The sequence below is a fragment of the Pan troglodytes genome, chromosome 13 (genome assembly GCF_028858775.2).
Source record: "Pan troglodytes isolate AG18354 chromosome 13, NHGRI_mPanTro3-v2.0_pri, whole genome shotgun sequence".
Taxonomy (NCBI): Eukaryota; Metazoa; Chordata; class Mammalia; order Primates; family Hominidae; genus Pan; species Pan troglodytes.
In genome coordinates, this window is record NC_072411.2 from 108900904 (window position 1) to 108921117 (window position 20214).

Sequence of the window (20214 nt, forward strand, 5' to 3'; positions counted from 1 at the left end):
AATCATTTTAAGAAGGTAAGTTAAAAAACTAAATTTTAAAATTTGCTTTTATTTCTACATTTTCAATTTTAATATAGCCTTTCTAGTGCTTTACTGCTTTAAAAATGTTTTCTAATTTCTTTTTCTTATTCCATGAAAAAGATGAAAGCTACTTTTAATATTTAAATTATTTTGATACTTTAAAAGTGTTTATTGAACTCCTTTTCCTGAGTTATCACAGAATTTAGAAAATGTTTTATTTCTTCTGTACATTTAGATTAGGAAGCATATCTCATCATACATATATACATAGAATTGCTAGTTTATTGGACATGTACTGGATATTAAGTATTGTGCCGGAAAACAAAGGTCTTCCCTCAGGGGAAACTTCTTACTGGGGAGCCAGGAATTCTGTCTTCTAAAGGAATAACAGCAGGAGCTAAGAGCTCAAGAGATGATTAGTTCCTTAAGACACAATAAGAAGATGATAGACAGTTTCCATTCAGCCTAATAAACCTAGTAGAAAGTTAGAATGCTGTTGGAAAACAAGTACTGATTTCTTTAGAAGAAGGTAAAACACATACATAACACAAGATATACACAAGAATCAATACTTCACTAAAAGTGCTTAACTAAATTCCAAGGAATAAAATCAGGCAATCGAAAGTCAAAACTTACTTAGCCTGGTGATTTTTGTTATGCTTAACTACTCAAATACAGTCAAAGCTCCCTTTAACTTTCATATTGGAATCACAGGATTTCTTGGCTTAAAATTTTCTCCCAAATTAAAAAAAAATGGTAAAATTTTTGTAGAAAATTTTTCTCTAAAAGCAAAGGAAATGCTATGGATTTCTCTCTGTGGTCGGTATTTGCACATACTCATGTGGCTCCTATCTTCTTTCTCTATGGAGAGCATTAATGGATTCATGAGTCCTCGGCAGTTCATTCCTAGTGCTGATCATGGTCTAGAGAAGGAAGAAATAAAAAAATAAGTTTTTGGTTTGAATTTAACCCACATTCCTAAAAATCCATATAAGAACATGATAATTATGTTTTTCAGAGAAATTCAATCTATTTCAAAAAGTGGCTGCTGTTTGGGTTTACATTCGTGTATGATGATGCAGATGTTTACACGCTCAAAGTACAACTGCGTATCCAATTTCACAAAAGAAGTTAAAACAGTTTTAGGTTTTAGAAATAACGTCACAATAGTCTTTTGCTCAAGTTAAGTTGCTACCCTGAATGTCTTCTTCCCCAAAGGCATCTACAGGAAGCAGTTGAGTCACTTTCTTTCCCTTGGCTTAGGAAGTCTCTTACTTCTACCATACACCTTTAACTTTCACTTTCTTGTCTTTCCTTTGCTTGCTACCTGCGTGTGCACTAAAGTCATCATTTCTTTTCAAATCCACCAAGTGTTTTGAATAAATAATGGTCAACTTGGCTGTCACTTAGGAATTCCCCACCAAACCTTATCTCTTACATCACACTCTGCGCCCTGAACTGCAACCCCAGGACAAGTTCTGACCTGCCCCAGTCTGGCCCAGGCTCCTGGGGCACCATGTTCCAGCCCTTGGCTCCCACACATCAGAATGAAAGATTGGATTTCATTACACTCCATTTATAAACAGCTGTGGCTACAATCTGCAGTCTTCTCCCATCGCTGCAAATGATCTGAAGAGGGGCTGGCCATTTTAGGAACATTGTTCCACAGGAACAGCCTGAAAAAGCAAAAGGGCAGTAGCAGGAAGAAGAAACTTAACTATATACAGACTTAAAGTCACATTCTCTGGTTGCTGTGTGCCCTTTGCAGCCCCTTTGAGTGAAATGTGCCACTGCCTCTTCATTCAAATACTTAAACAGCTTCCACGTGCATAGCATAGTCTTTGAATCAGCGAACTTTACATTATTTTTAAAATAATTACAACTCAAATAATAATTGCAGAATATCATGGCTTTGTAAAATGACTGTACTCTCATAAGCCATTGTTTACCTCTATTCAGTCTCTATATATGGTGGAGATAGAGTAGGAAAAGTGTATACATATGCTATAAACTTATTTATGTGTTCTAACACTTAGGGAGAACAATGAAAAACCTTAAAATTCTCAAATAACTCAGTGATTTAATGTATATTGTTAATATGAAGAAAATCTTTAAAAGAATTTCTTGCACCAGTATTATGTGGTACATATTTTTCTGCAACTGAGAAGCATTTCAGGTTAGTGCAAATGGTGGTATATCCATAGAATAGATACTATGGTTTATTTAGTCATTCGCAATGAAAGCATAAGCTGTTTCCAATATTTCAAAATCTTCAAAATGAAAAGCAATGCTGTAGTAAACATAGCTGTATGTGCCTCCTTGTGCACATGTGCAAGGTTCTTGGGTTTTAAGTTTAATAGACACTATCCATTTGCCCCTTTGGGCAGGTGCATGCGCATACACACATACACACACACTCACACACTTGAAAATGCATAGAAAAAGATCTGCAAAGATATACTTCAAACAGATTACCTCTGGGGAATTAGGGACTGGACCTGGGTTGAGAATTATGGTTGAAAAGGACCTTAGATTTATTTATAATATTTTAACTTCTTATACGTCAAACAGATTCATGTCTTATTTCTATGAAGTGCATTTTTTAATAAAAATATGTTATATACCTAAGATAGGATGTAGCAACTTTAATAATGAAGGTGAGAGGGAAGTAAAAGAAAAGTGAAATAAAGGAACAAAACAGCTCTTAAATTTCCTCCCTCAGAACAAATGGATGTTACAGTGAAGAAAAGCCTGAATTGTGAATGTTTTTCCTTCCTCGTTTGTTTGAAGCAGGAAATAGAGTAGCTCCTTATTTGTCCTCATACATCAGTCCAGCTCTCTGTCGCACACTCTAGCATGATGCCTGTGTCTTGGCAGGTGTCCCATGAGGGGTGTTTCCAGGTGTCCCAGTCTATATGAGCTGATGAGTAAAATGCAGACAGGCCCAATAAAACATCACACACAGGTGGCCACTTGTCACTGGATGGTCACAAGACTTACTCTCCACTCACACTTAACTGCAATACGGAAACTCCAGTTTTTCTCTGACTATTACAGATGAACATATTCTGAAAACCTTTCTTAAGCTCAGACTGTACTGATTATGATTGCAGGAAAGCTTACAAGTGGAGTTACACATGTGGGGGCAAATAAACAGCTGATTGAAAACATGCTAAAGTATTTGCAGAATGTACACTTAAAAAAAGATAGCATTTCTAATCTCTTTGATGAAAAAACTTCACTGGGATTTTTAAAGTTCACTCCCCCATCTTATTTTTCCTTTTTAAAAAAACTTGCATTTTGAGTTCAGGGGTACATGTGCAGGATGCACAGGTTTGTTACGTAGGTAAATGTGTGTCATGGGGGTTGCTGTACAGATTATTTCATCACCCAGGTATTAAGCTTAGTTTCCACTAGTTATTTTCCTGATCCTCTCCCTCCACCCACCCTCTGCCCTCCAGTAGGCCCCAGTGTGTGTTGTTTCCCTCTGTGCGACCATGTGTTCTCATCATTTAGCTCCCAAGCTCCCACTTATAAGTGAGAATATTTCTTTCTTATCTCTTCCCTTTTTAAAATTTCTGAACATTTTACTGACATATGCATGCATTGGTTCTCCTATTTTTTATTTTTTTATTTTTGAGATGGAGTCTTGCTCTGTCGCCTAGGCTGGAGTGCAGTGGCACAGTCTTGGCTCACTGCAACCTCCTCCTTCTGGGTTCAAGCGATTCTCCTGCCTCAGCCCCTCCAGTAGCTGGGATTACAGGCACGCGCCACCACACCCAGCTAATTTTTGTGTTTTTAGTAGAGACGGGGTTTCACCACATTGGCCAGGCTGGTCTCGAACTCCTGACTTCATGATCTGCCCACCTCGGCCTCCTAAAGTGTTGGGGTTACAGGCATGAGCCACCACGCCTGGCCGGTTCTCCGATTTTTTAAAATAACCTAAGATCTTATGATACTGAGTTGGCAAGTTAAGGCCCTCTGGGCAGAAGGAAGCCTTATCTGTAAGTTATAATCAGAAGTCTTGGGCAGAGACTTCATATCTATAGACACTGTAGTAGTTTAAAGATGACAGGGTTGAATGCAACCTATCTTAGAAATGGTCCCCTCAAAGCTGAACTTTGTCCGCTAACGTGGTAAACAACACAGTTCATTGGTTGTATATCAGAGGTGGCACATATTGTTGTGGTTAGAATTGCCCATTCTTTTGGGACAACAGATTAAAGAAAATTCATGTTGCTCAGCCATATGTAAATGAGAATAGGCTTTGTGTCTTCTTAAGGACATCACTATTGAGTCTTCTAATACATGCCACAAAGGAGCAATATAATTTATACTATAATTGAGTACACCAGCACACTACTGTTGCAATTAATTTATAGTTCTTACCTGGATAGACAATTTACAATAGACTTTTATCCTTACAAACATCCAAATTATCTGGTCTACTCTACTCTTACAGAAAAATTATGCAATTGGGCATATTAAATAGACCAAAGGCTGACCAGTAGTTGTGTATTTTGAGGATATTATAGATTTTCTTAGCAGATATTTAGAAACAAAAATGATCTTTAGGAAAAAAAATGACTTGGTTTCTGGGAGTAAAAGTTGAGCATATTTGAGTTGAATTAAAATAGAAATTTGAAGATTTGAAAAATAAATAAAATGATACACTTAAAATATTTTTCTTAACTAATTATTTTGAAAATCTTGATAAAGTAGATAATTCCTTCAAGAAAATTAAATTATCAAAGTTGACTGAAGAAAGCATGAAGAGACTATTAAGTTTGAACAAATAAAAAATTTATGAAACTATTATAAAGCCTCCAGTGCCCAGGGCTTTACTGTTGAATATTAGCAATTGTTAAAGAAATAAATAGTTTCTATGTTAGATAAATTATTTCAAACACAAGAAAAGATGAAATATGACTCAGTTGTTTAATGTAGCCATAAAAACTCAAATGCTCAAAACTGATGCAGATAAGATGGAGTGGGGAGATATTCTGATTCATAAATGTTGCAATTCTAAATAGAAAACAAAATTTAAAGGACGTTTAAAGAATAATCTACAAACAAGTGTAGATTTTAGTTGCAGCAATGCCAGAAATGTTTACTATTAGTTACTCTATTAATGAAATACTTCCAATAAGAAAAAAATGTTTGAAAATTTCAGTTGGTGCTGAAAACAGATTTTAAATAAGTAAATCAAAACACATCCCCCAAAAAAGTTTTAAAAACAAGGACAAGAAAAACGCTTCCTCTACGTTAAAAACCATCTCGAGCCAACAACTAAAACTGTAATATCTAAAGGAAAAGCACTAGAGAAATGCCCCCACTAAATCTACTCTCATTAAAAATAGTTGCCCCATTATCTCTTGAATTGTCTATCATTGCTCTGAAAGATGTGGAGTCTTTCAGGAATAAAGACCTGAACTAGAAACAAGAGGTTTAAATATTGGAGGGGAAAAAACATATATATATATGTGTGTGTGTGTGTGTGTGTGTGTGTGTGTGTGTATATGTGTATATATACTTAAATATATATACACATATATTTAAATACATATGTATTTTTGTATTTAAGTGTATTTAAATATATGTGTATATATGTATATAAACATATATGTGTATATATGTATGTATGTATATATTTAAATATATATTTATATTTTATATGTTGATCTTTAAATATATTTAAATATATATATTTTTTTCAGATTGTGTGATTGTCTACCTAGAAGCAAGATGTTCAAAATAAACCAATATTTGAGTTTCTAAAACAGTTCATTCAGAAAAGTTTCTCTTTGCAGGGTAACTATTCAAAAGGCCATAGCTTTCCAAAATATCATCATCAATAATTAAGAAATAATACAGTGGGAAAAGCCCCTACTCACAATATTATCACAATATGACAGGAAATCAGCTATATATAACCTTTTACTGAGAGACAGAAAAACACTTGAAAAAATAGAGAAACCTAAATATCACAAAGATAAAAGATGTTTCCACATCAACATATAGGTTTAATGCAAAGCTAACCAAAATACTAATAGGATTAATTTTGGCACCTTAGAAATGATTTCAAGATTCGTTGAGAAGAATAATTGTGTTATACAACCCCATCAAAAAGTGGGCAAGGGATATGAACAGACACTTCTCAAAAGAAGACATTTATGTGGCCAAAAAACATGAAAAATAACTCATCATCACTGGTCGTTAGAGAAATGCAAATTAAAACCACAATGAGATACCATCTCAAGCCAGTTAGAAAGATGATCATTAAAATGTCTGGAAACAACAGATGCTGGTGAGGTTGTGGAGAAATAGGAATGCTTTCACACTTGGTGGGAGTGTAAATTAGTTCAACCATTGTGAAAGTCAATGTGGCAATTCCTCAAGGATCAAGAACCAGAAATATCATTTGACCCAGCAATCCCATTACTGGGTATAAACCCAAAGGATTATAAATCATTCTACTATAAAGACACCTGCACACATAGGTTTAATGCAGCACTATTCACAATAGCAAAGACTTGGAACCAACCCAAATGCCCATCAATGATAGACTGGATAAAGAAAATGTGGCACATATACACCATGGAATACTATGCAGTCATAAAAAAAGAATGAGTTCATGTCCTTTGCAGGGACATGGATGAAGCTGGAAACCATCATTCACAGCAAACTAACACAGGAACAGAAAACCAAACACTGCATGTTCTCACTCATAAGTGGGAGCTGAACAATGAGAACACATGGACACAGGGAGGAGAACATCACATACCGGGGCCTGTCAGGGGGTCGGGGGCAAGGGGAGGGAGAGCATTAGGACAAATAGTTAACGCATGCGGGGCCTAAAACCTAGATGATGGGTTGATAGGTGCAGCAAACCACCACGGTACATGTATATCTGCACGTTCAACACATATATCCCAGAATTTAAAATTTTTAAAAAAGAATAATTGTGTTATAATAGCTAATACGTAAAAATATAAAAATGAAAAGGGGGAAAATGGTTAATGGGTATAAAGTTTCAGTTATGCAAGATAAGCAAGTTCTGGAGGTGTACTAAACAGCAGTGCCTATAGTTAACAGCACTGTGTATTGTATACTTAAAATTTGCTCAGAGATTAGATCTTGTAGTGTTCTTACCACACGTACAAATTAACTATAATAATTATAAAGGGAGGAAACTTTAGGAGGTGATGGGTATGTTTATGGTTTCACAGGTGCATCTTTATCCCCAAACCCATCAAATGGTATACATTAAATATGTACAGCTTTCTTTTTCTTAAAAAAAAACTGATTAAATGGTATTTATATATTTATTTATTAAGACAGGGACTCGCTCTGTCACCCAGGCTGGAGTGCAGCGGTGTGATCTAGGCTTACTACAGCCTCTGCCTCCCAGGTTCAAACAATTCTCCTGCCTCAACCTCCCGAGTAGCTGGGATTACAGGAGTGTGCCACCACGCCTGGCTAACTTTTTGTATTTTTAGTAGAGATGGGGTTTCACCACATTGGCCAAACTGGTCTCGAACTCCTGAGCTCAAGTGATCTGCCTGCCTCAGCCTCCTGAAGTGCTGGGATCACAGGTGTGAGCCACTGCACCCAAGCATGTACAGCTTTTGCATGTCAATTGTATCTCAATAAATTGGTTAACAAAATGAAATAAAAAGGGAAAACTAGCTTTATGTTAACGGCTATCAGAAAGCTAGAATAATTCAAATAATGCTGTTCTTATGTAAAAATAAAATGAAAAGCAACTGAGCTGAATAGATAGCATTAAAACACATTCTAAAATGACAAATTTTTTGGTATATACTACAGGAACCATGATAAAAATTAAAAAGGAAAGGATTTATTCAAAAAAAAGGAATAGGGGACTCTCTTAGCTTACCTCTGATTATGCATCAGAATGAAAACCAGATGGATTTAAAAGCTATGTGTCAAGATAATCAAATCATGTTAAAACAAAATACAGCTAGAGTCATTTGATTTCTCAATGAATAAATTTTTCCCAGCATAAAACTGTGAAAGAAATTACAAAGAAAAAGAAAGAGACTGATAATGTTTTTAGACTGAGCATGGTGGCTCACACCTGTAATCCCAGCACTTTGGGAGACTGAGGCGGGCAGATCACATAAGGTCAGGAGTTCAAGACCAGCCTGGCCAACACAGTGAAACCCCGTCTCTACTAAAAATACAAAAATTAGCTGGGCGTGATGCGGGCACCTGGAATCCCAGCTACTTGAGAGGCTGAGGCAGAATAATCGCTTGAATCCGGGAAGCGGAGGTTGCAGTGAGCCAAGATAGTGCCCCTGTGCTCCAGCCTGGGTGACAGAGCAAGACTCCATCTCGAAAAAAAAAAAAGACTAACGCTTTTATAAGAATTGAAAGTTTATATGTAGGAAGTCAAATTATCAATAAGACTAAAAGGAAATAACTAGGAAGAAAGATTTCCCTAGTCAAAATATAAAAAGTTTAAATACATTGGTAAATCAAACTGATTCATCAGTAAAAACGGCAGCAGGTGCTCATGGAGGAAAAAATACAGTTGCCTTGTACATTATGTGGGGAAAAGCTTCATTTCACTCTGAGTCAGAGAAATGCAAATTAAAGCAAATTAAATATATTCCAGTGATAAAATTATCAAAAATTAAAACAAGGCAATAGTCAATATTAGCAAGGATCTTGTGAGAAAGGTGCTACATTCACTAGAAGCCTAACTTGGTATTCCTTTCTAAAAGGCAATTTTGCAATAAGCATGAAGAGCCTTAAAAATGTTTGTACTTTTCATTCTTGTGATTCACTTTAGAAATGTATCCTAAGGAAATAATTGGAGATGTTTACAAAGAACAATGTATAAGAATTTTAATAGTGAAGTTTTAAATTATAGCAAAAATTAGAAATAATCCAAATATCAACAACGGTGGAGTTAAATCATATTATGCTTATTTAAATAAAAATGATACAACCATTAAGATGTTTTTTGAAGAATTACAATGACAATGGAAAATGCTCTTAATCTAACTATAGAGAACTATATAATGAATAAATTTTACAGTGTAGTCTAAGCTAATTTTAAAATGTTTATAGGAAAGGAAGTATACCAAAATATTGACAGTCGGGTAATAGCAGATTATTTGCCATTTTAATTTTGTTCTTTGTTCTCTTTTGACTTTTTGAAACTTTCTATAATAAATGTATAGCACTTTGTGATTTGAGATAAAAAGTTATTCAATAAAAGAAGGTTTTAGATTTTTCCTTGGTCATATGAACATCTTAAAAAGAATCCCCAAACTAGGGAATGCTTCACTGAACCTCACTGCAAAATGGTCCAGATTATTTGTGCTTTAGTAGCAGTTCCTTTCCGTTTTGGACTCACCTGGTAACATGAGTTGCTGTCCTCAGTTTGTTGACCCCGAGACATTCTTTCAGGTACAGGTATAGGCTTGGAGGCACCTTTGGCTGCTGTTTCCATTGGTCCAGTTGGCCTTACATCCGCTGTTCCTTTAGAACTCTTGTACTGAATGGAGACGCTATTACTGAGTTTTATAAGAAAGTTGTAGCAACTTTTAATTATCAGGTATGACATTGAGGAAAGCCTTTTTAGAAAATGTACATTAGATATTGAAGGTTTTACTCACCCACCTCCACAATAGCAATAAAGCAGGCCAACTTTTCTCTCTGTGTTCTTTTCCAGACAATTTTGTTGACAGAGAGTCAAGTAGCCAATAATAGAAATAAAAATTCAATTTTCCCTCCTCCTTGACAATCTAGACATGAGAATGCGAAGAATTCAGGGGTGACAGCAGAAAATCCCCCAGGTCATCTTGTCCAGGTCAGACATTAGGAGTTATAAATGCAGGTATGTGTTTATCACGTCAAATCTGAAAGAACATATAATATATCAGACTAGTTTAAGGTCAGGTATATTCTGTTATATAATTCCATTTGGTTTCATTCCTTTATTTAAAAACTATTTTTAAACATCATCTCAAGTTATGGCAGATATAAAACAAAAAAGCAGAGAACTCCTGATTCCAGATAATTCACATCTAAAGAACAGATAAATATAGAATCATTTTACACATAACATTATGCTTTCTACAAGACACAATGAGAACATAAGGAAAGACACGATTATTCTGTGATATACTTAATTATACCAGGGGTGTGCATTTTGGGGTAGAAGAATAGGGTGACCCACAGTTTCTTTGTAACAAACCTTCTGAATGACAAACTCGATTCCTACCCCATCTGAGATCATTTTCATATCTTGGTATTGTTCTGCTCTGTCTTCATTTGCTCAGGATGCTATAACAAACAGACTGGGTGGTGTAAGCAACTGGCATTTATTTTCTCACAGTTCTAGAGGCTGAAAGTCTGAGATCAGAGTGCCAGCATGGTCGGTCATACACTGTGTTAGTCAATTTTCATACTGCTGTGAAGAAATACCCGAGATGGGGTAATTTATAAAGAAAAAGAAGTTTAATGGACTTAAAGTTCCACATGGCTGGGGAGGCCTCATAATCATGGCAGAAAGCAACAGAGGAACAAAAGCACGTCTTACATGGCAGCAGGCAAGAGAGTGTGTGCAGGGAAACTGCCCTTTATAAAACCATCAGATCTTATGAGACTTACTCACTATTATGAGAAGAGCATGGGAAAAACCTGCCCCCATGATTCAATTACCTCCCACCAGGTCCCTCCCACAACACATGGGGATTATGGGAGCTACAATTCAGGATGGGATTTGGGTGGGGAGACAACCATATCATACACACATCATTTTCTGTACTCAGATATTTACAAACACCAATATGTATTTTAAATCTGTTTTTTAAAAAACAAGGAAATCATTCCAGACACATTATTCTGCTACTTGCTTTTTTCTCTGATGCATGATGGTGAATTCCTTCCAGTATAGTAGATAGAAGCTAAAACTTGTTCTTTTAAGTAGATTCATTATGTTCTGCAGAATGTTCGTAATCATACATATTCCACCACTTTTCTACGAAGGGGCACTTAGGTTGTTTCTGGCTTATTGTCCTGTACTCCAAGGGCCAAATCTTGTGTATATTTTAATGACTAATAAATACCCTATTCTAAAGTGAATCCTTCTACATGTATCCCACCCCCTCTTTGCTGAATGACATTGCTCCAATAATTCTCCCCTGTTGCACCAGTTCATCAGTTTTTCTCTCTATGAATTCATTCCCTCAAACAAATGGGTATACAGGCTCTTTTTTGGTTCCATATGAAATTTAAAATAGTTTTTTCTAATCATGTGAAGAATGTCAATGGTAGTTTGATGGAAATAGCTTTGAATCTATACTTTGGACAGTATGGCTATTTTCACGATATTGGTTCTTCTATTCATGAGGATGGAATATTCTACCATTTGTGTCCTCTCTTATTTCCTTGAGCAGTGGTTTGTAGTTCTCCTTGAAGAGGTCCTTCACATCCCTTGTTAGCTGTATTCCTAGGTATTTTATTCTCTTTGTAGTAATTGTGAATGGAAGTTCATTCATGATTTGGCTCTCTGCTTGTCTATTGTTGTTGTATAGGAATACTTGTGATTTTTGCACATTGATTTTGCATCATGAGACTTTGCTGAGGTTGCTTATCAGCTTAAGGAGTTTTTGGGCTGAGACAATGGGGCTTTCCAAATAAAGAATCATGTCATCTGCAGACAGAGACAATTTGACTTCCTCTCTTCCTATTTGAATATCCTTTATTTCTTTCTCTTGCCTGATTGAGCTGGCCAGAACTTCTAATACTATGTTGAATAGGAGTGATAAGAGAGGGCATCCTTGTCTTGTGCCAGTTTTCAAAGGGAATGCTTCCAGCTTTTGCCCATTCAGTATGATATTGTCTGTGGGTTTGTCATAAATAGCTCTTATTATTTTGAGATACGTTCCATCAATACCTAGTTTATTGAGAGTTTTTTTAACATGAAGGATGTTGAATTTTATTGAAGGCCTTTTCTGCATCTGTTGAGATGATCATGTGGTTTTTGTCAGTGGCTCTGTTTATGTGATGGATTATGTCTATTGCTTTGTGTATATTGAACCAGCCTTGCATCCCAGGGATGAAACCAACTTGATTGTGGTGGATAAGATTTTCGATGTGCTGCTGGATTCAGTTTGCCAGTATTTTATTGAGGATTTTTGCATCGATGTTCATCAGGGATATTGGCCTGAAGTTTTCTTTTTTTGTTATGTCTCTGCCAGGTTTTGGTATCAGGATGATGCTGGCCTCATAAAATAAGTTAAGGAGGAGTCCCTGCTTTTCAATAGTTTGGAATAGTTTCAGAAGGAATGGTACCAGCTCCTCTTTGTACCTCTGGTAGAATTCGGCTGTGAATCTGTCTGGTCCTGGACTTTTTTTGGTTGGTAGGCCATTACTTACTGCCTCAATTTCAGAACTTGTTATTGGTCTATTTAGGGTTTCGACTTCTTCCTGGTTTAGTCTTGGGAAGGGTGTGTGTGTCTAGGAATTTTTCCATTTTTTTCTAGATTTTCTAGTTTATTTGCCTAGAGGTGTTTACAGTATTCTCTGATGGTAGATTGTATTTCTGTAGGGTCAGTAGTGTATTCCCTTTCTCATCTTTTGTTGTGTCTTTTGATTCTTCTTTCTTTTCTTCTTTATTAGTCTAGCCAGTGGTCTATCTATTTTGTTAATTTTTTTCAAATTAATCCAGCTCCTGGATTCATTGACTTTTCATGGGTAAAAGGTCAATTGTTATTTGACCTAGCAGCAGCATTTGACAGTAGAACACCATGCCGTGTCCTTGAACACTTTCTTCACCTGTCTTCCAGGATTCCTCACTTTCTTGGTTTTCTTCCCTCTCCATTCTTTCCTCTTTCTCAGTCTCCCTTTCTGGTTTTTCTTCTTTTCTGCAGCTTTGTAAATGGAGTGTCACAGGGCTCAGTCCTTGATCCTCTTCTCTTTCCCTTCTACACTCTCTCTTTGATGATCTCATATAACCTCATGGCTTTAAAAACCATTAACATGCCAACAACCCCCAAATTTGTATCTCCAGTACAGACCTTTTTTTCCAAGTTCCAGCTATGAATAGTTAACTGCTTGGTCAATATCTCCCTGTGGACATCTCAGAGACTTCTCAATTTTAATGTGTCCCAAACTAGACTCCTGATTTCCCCCACAAACCTTCTCTACCTGTAGCCTCCCCATCTTGGTTGATGGCAATCTTATTCTTCTACTTACTATAGAACCACCATGACAATATAATTTAGTGCAAATGCAAGAATAGACACATAGATCTAAGGATGAGAATATAAGTTCTATTAGCCCAAGTATACAAGGAAAGCTAATATGTGAGAAAGCTGGCATTTTAATTAAGTGGGAAAAAGATCACATAATTGGCTAAAAGATCACATAATCCCCTACACCAGGAAAAAAAGTAAAGCTAGACCCTTGCTAAAATAAATTCCAAACAGATTGAAATTTTAAGTTAAAATTTGTAATAGAAATATTGGAAAAAATTTAGGAAAATGTTTATATAACCTTGCTTCTAACTCTTGGCTCTCTTTAGTCTATTCTCAACATAGCAACCAGACTGAGAGTTTTGAAACCTCAGTTAAATTCTCTACTAACAATCCTCCAATGTTTCCCCAGAGTAAAAGCCCAGGTTCTTACATTGGCCTTCCATCTGCCCCCACTTCCTCACCTCTTCTTTTTACTTTTTCTTTTTTTTTTTTTTTTGAGATGGAGTCTCACTCTGTCACCCAGGCTGGAGTGCAGTGGCTCTCTCTTGGCTCACTGCAACCTCTGCCTCCCGGGTTCAAGTGATTCTCCTGCCTCAGCCTCCCAAGTAGCTGGGATTACTGGTACATGCCACCATGCCTGGCTAATTTTTGTATTTTTAGTAGAGACAGGGTTTTACCATGTTGGCCATGCTGGTATCCAACTCCTGGCCCCATGTGATTTGCCCACCTTGGCCTCCTGAAGTTCTGGGATTACAGGCGTGAGCCACTGCGCCCTGCCTTATTTCTTCTCTTATTACTCTCCTTCCTCATCCCACTCAATCATGCTAGCCCCCTTGCTGTTCTTTGAATCCATTAAAATTAATGGCAAAAACTGCAATTACTTTTGCACCAACCTAATACCAAGCATGCTCCCACTTGGTACTGGCTGTCTCCTCAGTTTGCAGTGTCCTTTTCTCAGATGTCTGCATGACTTACTCCCTCACTTCCTTCAAAACTTTGATCAAATGTCACCTCTCACTGAGGCCCACTATAACCACCATGTTTAAATTTGCTGCCATCTCTCCAAGTCTTTATTTTTCTTACCTGCCTCTCCTTTTTTTAAACTTTAATACTTAAATATTTTAACATATGATATAATTCCTTTATATACCATTTCCATTTGTCTGGTCCTCACTAGGATGCAAGCTCACCGAGAGCAGAAATCCTTGTCTCTTTTTCTTCATTGATGTAGCCCAAGTTCCTAGAACAACATTCAATAAACTTATTGAATAAATATTTTTCAGTGTATTTTCTGAAAATTCTGTAGCCATTTGTACTTCTACCAGATTTCAAGAGCATCTATGTTCTTCCCTCCTCACCAGCAAAGGATGTTGCCATTCATTTTAATCTTTGTCTTTTCAATAAGTAAAATGATGATATGTCATTGTTACATTTTTCTTTTTTCTTTTTTTCTCTTTGAGACAGGGTCTTGCTCTGTCACCCAGGCTGGAGTGCAGTGGCACTATCATGGCTCACTGCAGCATTGACCCCCTGGACTCCAGCGATCCTCCTACCTCAGCCTCCCAAGTAGCTGAGGCCACAGGTGCACACCACCACACCCAGCTAATTTTAAAATTATTTGTAGAGATGGGGTCTCCCTATGTTGCCCATGTTGGTATCAAATTCCTGGCCTCAAATGATCCTCCTTAACTTTGAGAGGCAGAACCTTCAGCCTCCCAAAGTTCTGGGATCACAGGCATAAGCCTGGCCTATTTGCCTTTTTTCTAACCAATAGAGAGGTTGAGCATCTTTTTGGGTGTCTAAGGGCCATTTGCAACTCTTCTTCTGTGATTGCCTATTTACATATTTTTTGTATTTTCCTCTTCACCCACCTCTTCTTCCCCATTTTCTTCTTCTTCTTGAGTTTTTTTTCTTAGAAAGTATAGCCTCTTTATTTTCTGCTACTCAGTTTGAACACATCATCAAATACAGGTGGTTATTAATGTCATATGAGCATAAAAGATTTATAAACCAGAAATGTATTTTCTAAGAAGCAACTTACAAATGACTCAGATAATAAGTTTTATCAGTTTAATTGGTGAAGTCCTAAGATAAAGCAGTGCCTAAATCAGGTTTGTTTACCCTCAGCATTGAAGGCATGTAATGTAGGGAGCATTACAGATCACCAAACACTGTTACAGGACAATGGAAGTACAGCCTGGGAGGCCTTCAGCCTGAGCCTGCCTTGCCCAGGCCTGCACAGAAGGGCAACTATGAAAGAAGGGCAATTAGTGTGCAAAGTAGCATGGCTTATGTATTTATTTATTTATTTATTTATTTATTATTTTGAAACATTTTCACCCAGGCTGGAGTGAGTGCAGCAGCGCAATCACTGCTCACTGTAGCCTCGACCCACCGGGCTCAAGCGATCCTCCCATCTCAGCCACCTGAATAGCGGGAACCACAGGCATGCACCACCATGCCCAGATAATTTTTAATTTTTTCTGTAGAGACGGAATCTCTCTATGTTGCCCAGGCTGGTCTCGAACTCCTGGGGTCAAGAGATCCTCCCATTTCTGCCTCCCAAAGTGCTGGGATTATGGGCATGAGCCACTTTACCTGGTCACATAGCTTATTTTTGAGAACCTGTTAATTGTGGACCAAGAAAACAATGATAGGGTTTGAAGGAAGAAATGTTTTGCAACAGACTCATCATTGACTTTGAACCACGAAGGGAGACTGAGGAAACACTGGCTTCAGGTCAAAAAACCCTGGATAAAACAGGTCCCTCAGGTGGGTGAGGGGCAGGCCAAGTTCATCAAGTCAAGGACATTTTCCTGGCACCACCCTGGGGAGAGGAGCCTTCACCAACCCACCCTGGGCACGGGTCTCCTGCCATTCAGAACCCTCCCTATAACAAAAGGAGCAAACATTCATTTTTTCCCCTTACATAACTTTGCATTTAAATATATTCCCGGAATATGGCAGCATGAGCTCTTATGACAGTTCTTGAGAGTTCAGAAACACTCCAGCACCAGCCAAATCCCCTTACTCCTAGAAGAGCAAGGGACGCTTTTTTCTCAGTTCCCTAAAAATGTTGAAGTTATATTGAAAAATGTTATAAAAAGAACTACAGAAATAGAGTGCGGGAAAAAAAAAAGCTACACATTTCCAGTGGATGCCACTTTGCATTCTTCCTTGGAGGGTATCTACAAACTTCATAAGCAATGCCACCTGGCCACAGACCCTTTGCTGTGGGGAGTGCTCAGCTACTTTCATTATTAGCGAGTCAGAGAGAAGTTTCCTTTTGCCCCCATGATCTTACTTTCCAGCACAGCTCCAATGGCTGTCACAACAGGTTTTCTGTGCCTTTTTTGGTACAAGAACAGGTAGGTCACATGAAACGTTTTCTGTGAAATGATCTTGCAAATAGTATTAAGAAATTCTGTTGAATTTCAAAGAAAAGATATGATTAAAGGTGGCTTTTGGAAGTAGAAACCTCGAGGAAATGAGGAGGGAAAATAATTGTAATTTAAGGAGTCCATTTCATTTCTGTACAGAATAATCACAAAAACAAGTATATACTGCTGGCTTTTGTTCCCCATGAAAGATAACCAGCAGGATATCCACAAGGCCACCCCTGTTTTCTGGGCTTCCCTCCTCCTGGGCTGAGTCCTGCAGAGCTGCAATGGGAAGTTCTCTGTGACCAGGTGGTTAGCATGAAGACGCATGTCGATGGTGGCCTCAAATTCCACTTTGAAGTTGGTCTTCAGCATACGGCAGGTAAACAGCCTGGAGAAGACCATGTATATAGGGACAGAGAGGCCCCTACAAATGTCCCCATGGGCATCTGAATATAAGGAATCTCTGTGGCATCATGGGCATAGCTTTTTGCACACCCACAGGTCTCCATGTGCACCAGCTGCAGCCCCATGCCTTTTCACCACCAGCTCTCCTGTAAGCAGCTGCACGATGACACAATTCATTGAGTTGGGGTGTTCTCGAATGAGAAATCTGGGGAGCAAGGCTCTCTCTTTGATATTCTGTAAGGTTGCAGGTGTAATCTGTGAAGTCCACAGGACTTGGAGTCAACTTCCCCTCCTGAGGAGCAGAGGGGATGGTAAATTCACCGGCCTTTGTCAAGTCCTTGGTCAACAGAGACTGCCTCATGTCACAGCGTAGTGTATACTGAATATCTGATAATAAGTCTCACACAGAACTTTGTTACCCCTCACATACAGAAGAAATGCGAAATAAATTTGTTTTGCCATAGGGAAATTTCCCTGGCTTCATCCTTTCTATGGCACTGTTGATAATCTGGATAGGTTTAATGGAATTATAAAAAGCTTCAAACCCGCCCACACTTTTGGCACTGAGCTGGGGGATTGCAATTCCTTCCATTGTCAAAGACACTACTTGATGTGGGACTGAATCCTTACAAGATACGACCACCACACTGGAGAGCATTTCTCCAGCATGAGAAACTATTTGCTCTTCCATCTTGATGTCCAGGGAGGTCCCTGTTTTGAATTCTCCACAGCAGCCAACACTTCTGACCTCACATCAAGTTTTTCTTATCAATTTTTCAGGGACCCTTTTAATAGCATCATTTATCTTATTACTGAAAATATTTTTCTAAGTCTAGGGCTTATTTTTAATTTTGTTTATACTATCATTTACCATAACAAAATGTTTAAAATTACATGCTATCATATATATCTGTCTATTCCTTCATGATTTTTTGTTTTTCTCTCTTCCTTAGGAGATGTCCTTTTTTCTAATATTTATTTTAAATTCTTTTTACATTTAAATTTCAATCAATTTGGAATTTATTTTAGTATATGGGGCAAAATAAGGGCCAATTTTCCTTTCAGATGGATAGCCAATTATGCATTATTTTTCCATGAATTGAAATATCACCTTTATCATATATTAGGTTCCCATATATGCTTAGATCAATTATTATATTTTGTATTCTCATCCTTAGACCTACATGTTCATTCCCGTTTTATACTATATTATTAGGTCATAGTAGTTTTATAGTAAGTGTTAATATCTGTTGTATTAACATCTGTTCTTCAGATATTAATGTCTCTCACTATTCTTCAGTCTCATTATTTTACTATTCTTGTACAACTATTCTTCCAACATACCTTCAAAATTATTTTATCCTATTTAGAAAACCTTGTGATTCTATCTGGAAATGCATTAAATTTAAATACAGTAGATTATGCTCTATAAGGCTACCATGAACAGTGAATTAGGAAATACTGAACCCATTGTTCCTAGAGAAAATACAGGGTTAGATTCCTGCAAGCCTCTGGCCACAATATTTTTGTCAACCAATCAATGCACAACCTTGTTTTATGTGTTTCTGTATAAAGATGCTTTTTAAATATATATTGTTGATTCATTAGCATTAAACTCATGGTCAACAGCAATATAAATCATACCTGAATGAAGCTTATTTAACATGTGTATTTTTTCATCAAGGCACATCATAGCCTTGCTGTGCTTGGGAACACTAGACAGCAATTCAGTACCGTGCTTTGGGGCCATTTGCCAAAGTAAAATCACCAACAAAAAGCACAAATATAAAAAAAAACAAGACACAAAATAGACACGAAAAGGACACTTGCTTATAGAATGAGAGCTGAAACAGTAACACAGAGCACTATCTGGTTTGACCTCAGCTGGGAACACGTGCCTCAGGCAACTCAAAATTTTTTTGCCACTCTGCTTATGTCTGCAAATACTGAAAAAGCACCAGGAGTGTTAATTTTAGGGTTACAAATAAATTTTTGCAAATAGGCAAATTTGTAAGTATTGAATCTGCAAATAACAAAAATCAACTATTAATTTTTGGAGCAGGTACATTCTTATGCTAGTCTTCTCATTTAGAAATCTGGCATTTTATCCTTTTGTTCAGGACTTGTTTTCTGTACTCAATAAAATATTGTAATTTTATTTGGGTCTTGTAACTTTTTTGTTAAACTTTTTTGTAGTTTCTTTTAAAAATAATTTTTACATGTATTTTGAATGAGATTCTTATAAAATTTATAGCTGGTTATTGCTAGTAGAGTGAAGAATTTCGTATATGTTTATTTTATTTTTCCACCATCATTTGAAGCCTATTAATTCTAGTAATTTTTGCTAGTTACTTGGGGTTTCTTAGTAATTCACAATTAAATTAGCTACAAAGAGAAGTAATTCTGTCTGTTATTTTTCTGCAGTTTAATTTTCTTTTTAACTATGTTTTCAAGAACTTCCTGAAATATTTAATAAGAGTGATGATATTTGGCACCTAACTTTCAATTCTGGTTTTGTAAATGAAAGTATTCTCAGTGCAAACTATCATATGTAAAGGAAATAAAACCACATCAAAAGGGAGAAGGCTTATTACCATGCAGATAGTTTGCTGAATCATTGAACGAATTCAATATTATCACTTGGCCATAACCATTAATCTCTTAGAAGATGGTCAGTGCTAGTGTGCCAACATAATAGATATCGAAGATGTGTTTTTTAGTATTATTACATTGTGATTTAGTAATAGTCCACATTCTTTTCTCCTAGATGAGCCACAAATCAGAATTTCTGAACTCATCAAAGTCTAGGGTACACTGAAAATTATTACATAAGAATGTTATTTTGGGGAACAACTCTACTGTACTTGGGGTGGACAGAGTACAACACATTGACATTTAGAGAACCCTGGCTTTGTACAGCCCTTGCAATTCCCTTTCCTCATCTCACCTCCAGAAATACTACTCTGGGAGTAGAGAGGAGAGGTTATCCCAGTTAACAGGTAAAGAAACTGAGTCATAGAAAAGTGAAGTGACTTCCTCATGGCCACACACGTGGTTAGTTGAGGGCAAAGCTTCTGTCTCTGTTCCAGATTCAGTCAAACCTCATTATCTTGTTCCAAAGCTCCTTGATTCTTTCCAGCTACATTCTAAAAGAGCTCATGGTTCAC

General features: G+C 37.0%; 1 protein-coding gene and 1 pseudogene across 1 annotated transcript in view; both read right to left on the reverse strand.

Annotated features, from left to right (window-relative positions):
- The window catches only part of DYTN (dystrotelin), a 68007-nt gene that overhangs the window by 19362 nt on the left and 28431 nt on the right, over positions 1-20214 (reverse strand). The gene's annotated exons all lie outside the window — the stretch shown is intronic.
- On the reverse strand, positions 1046-18797 carry LOC104005361 (vacuolar protein sorting-associated protein 26C-like; annotated as a pseudogene).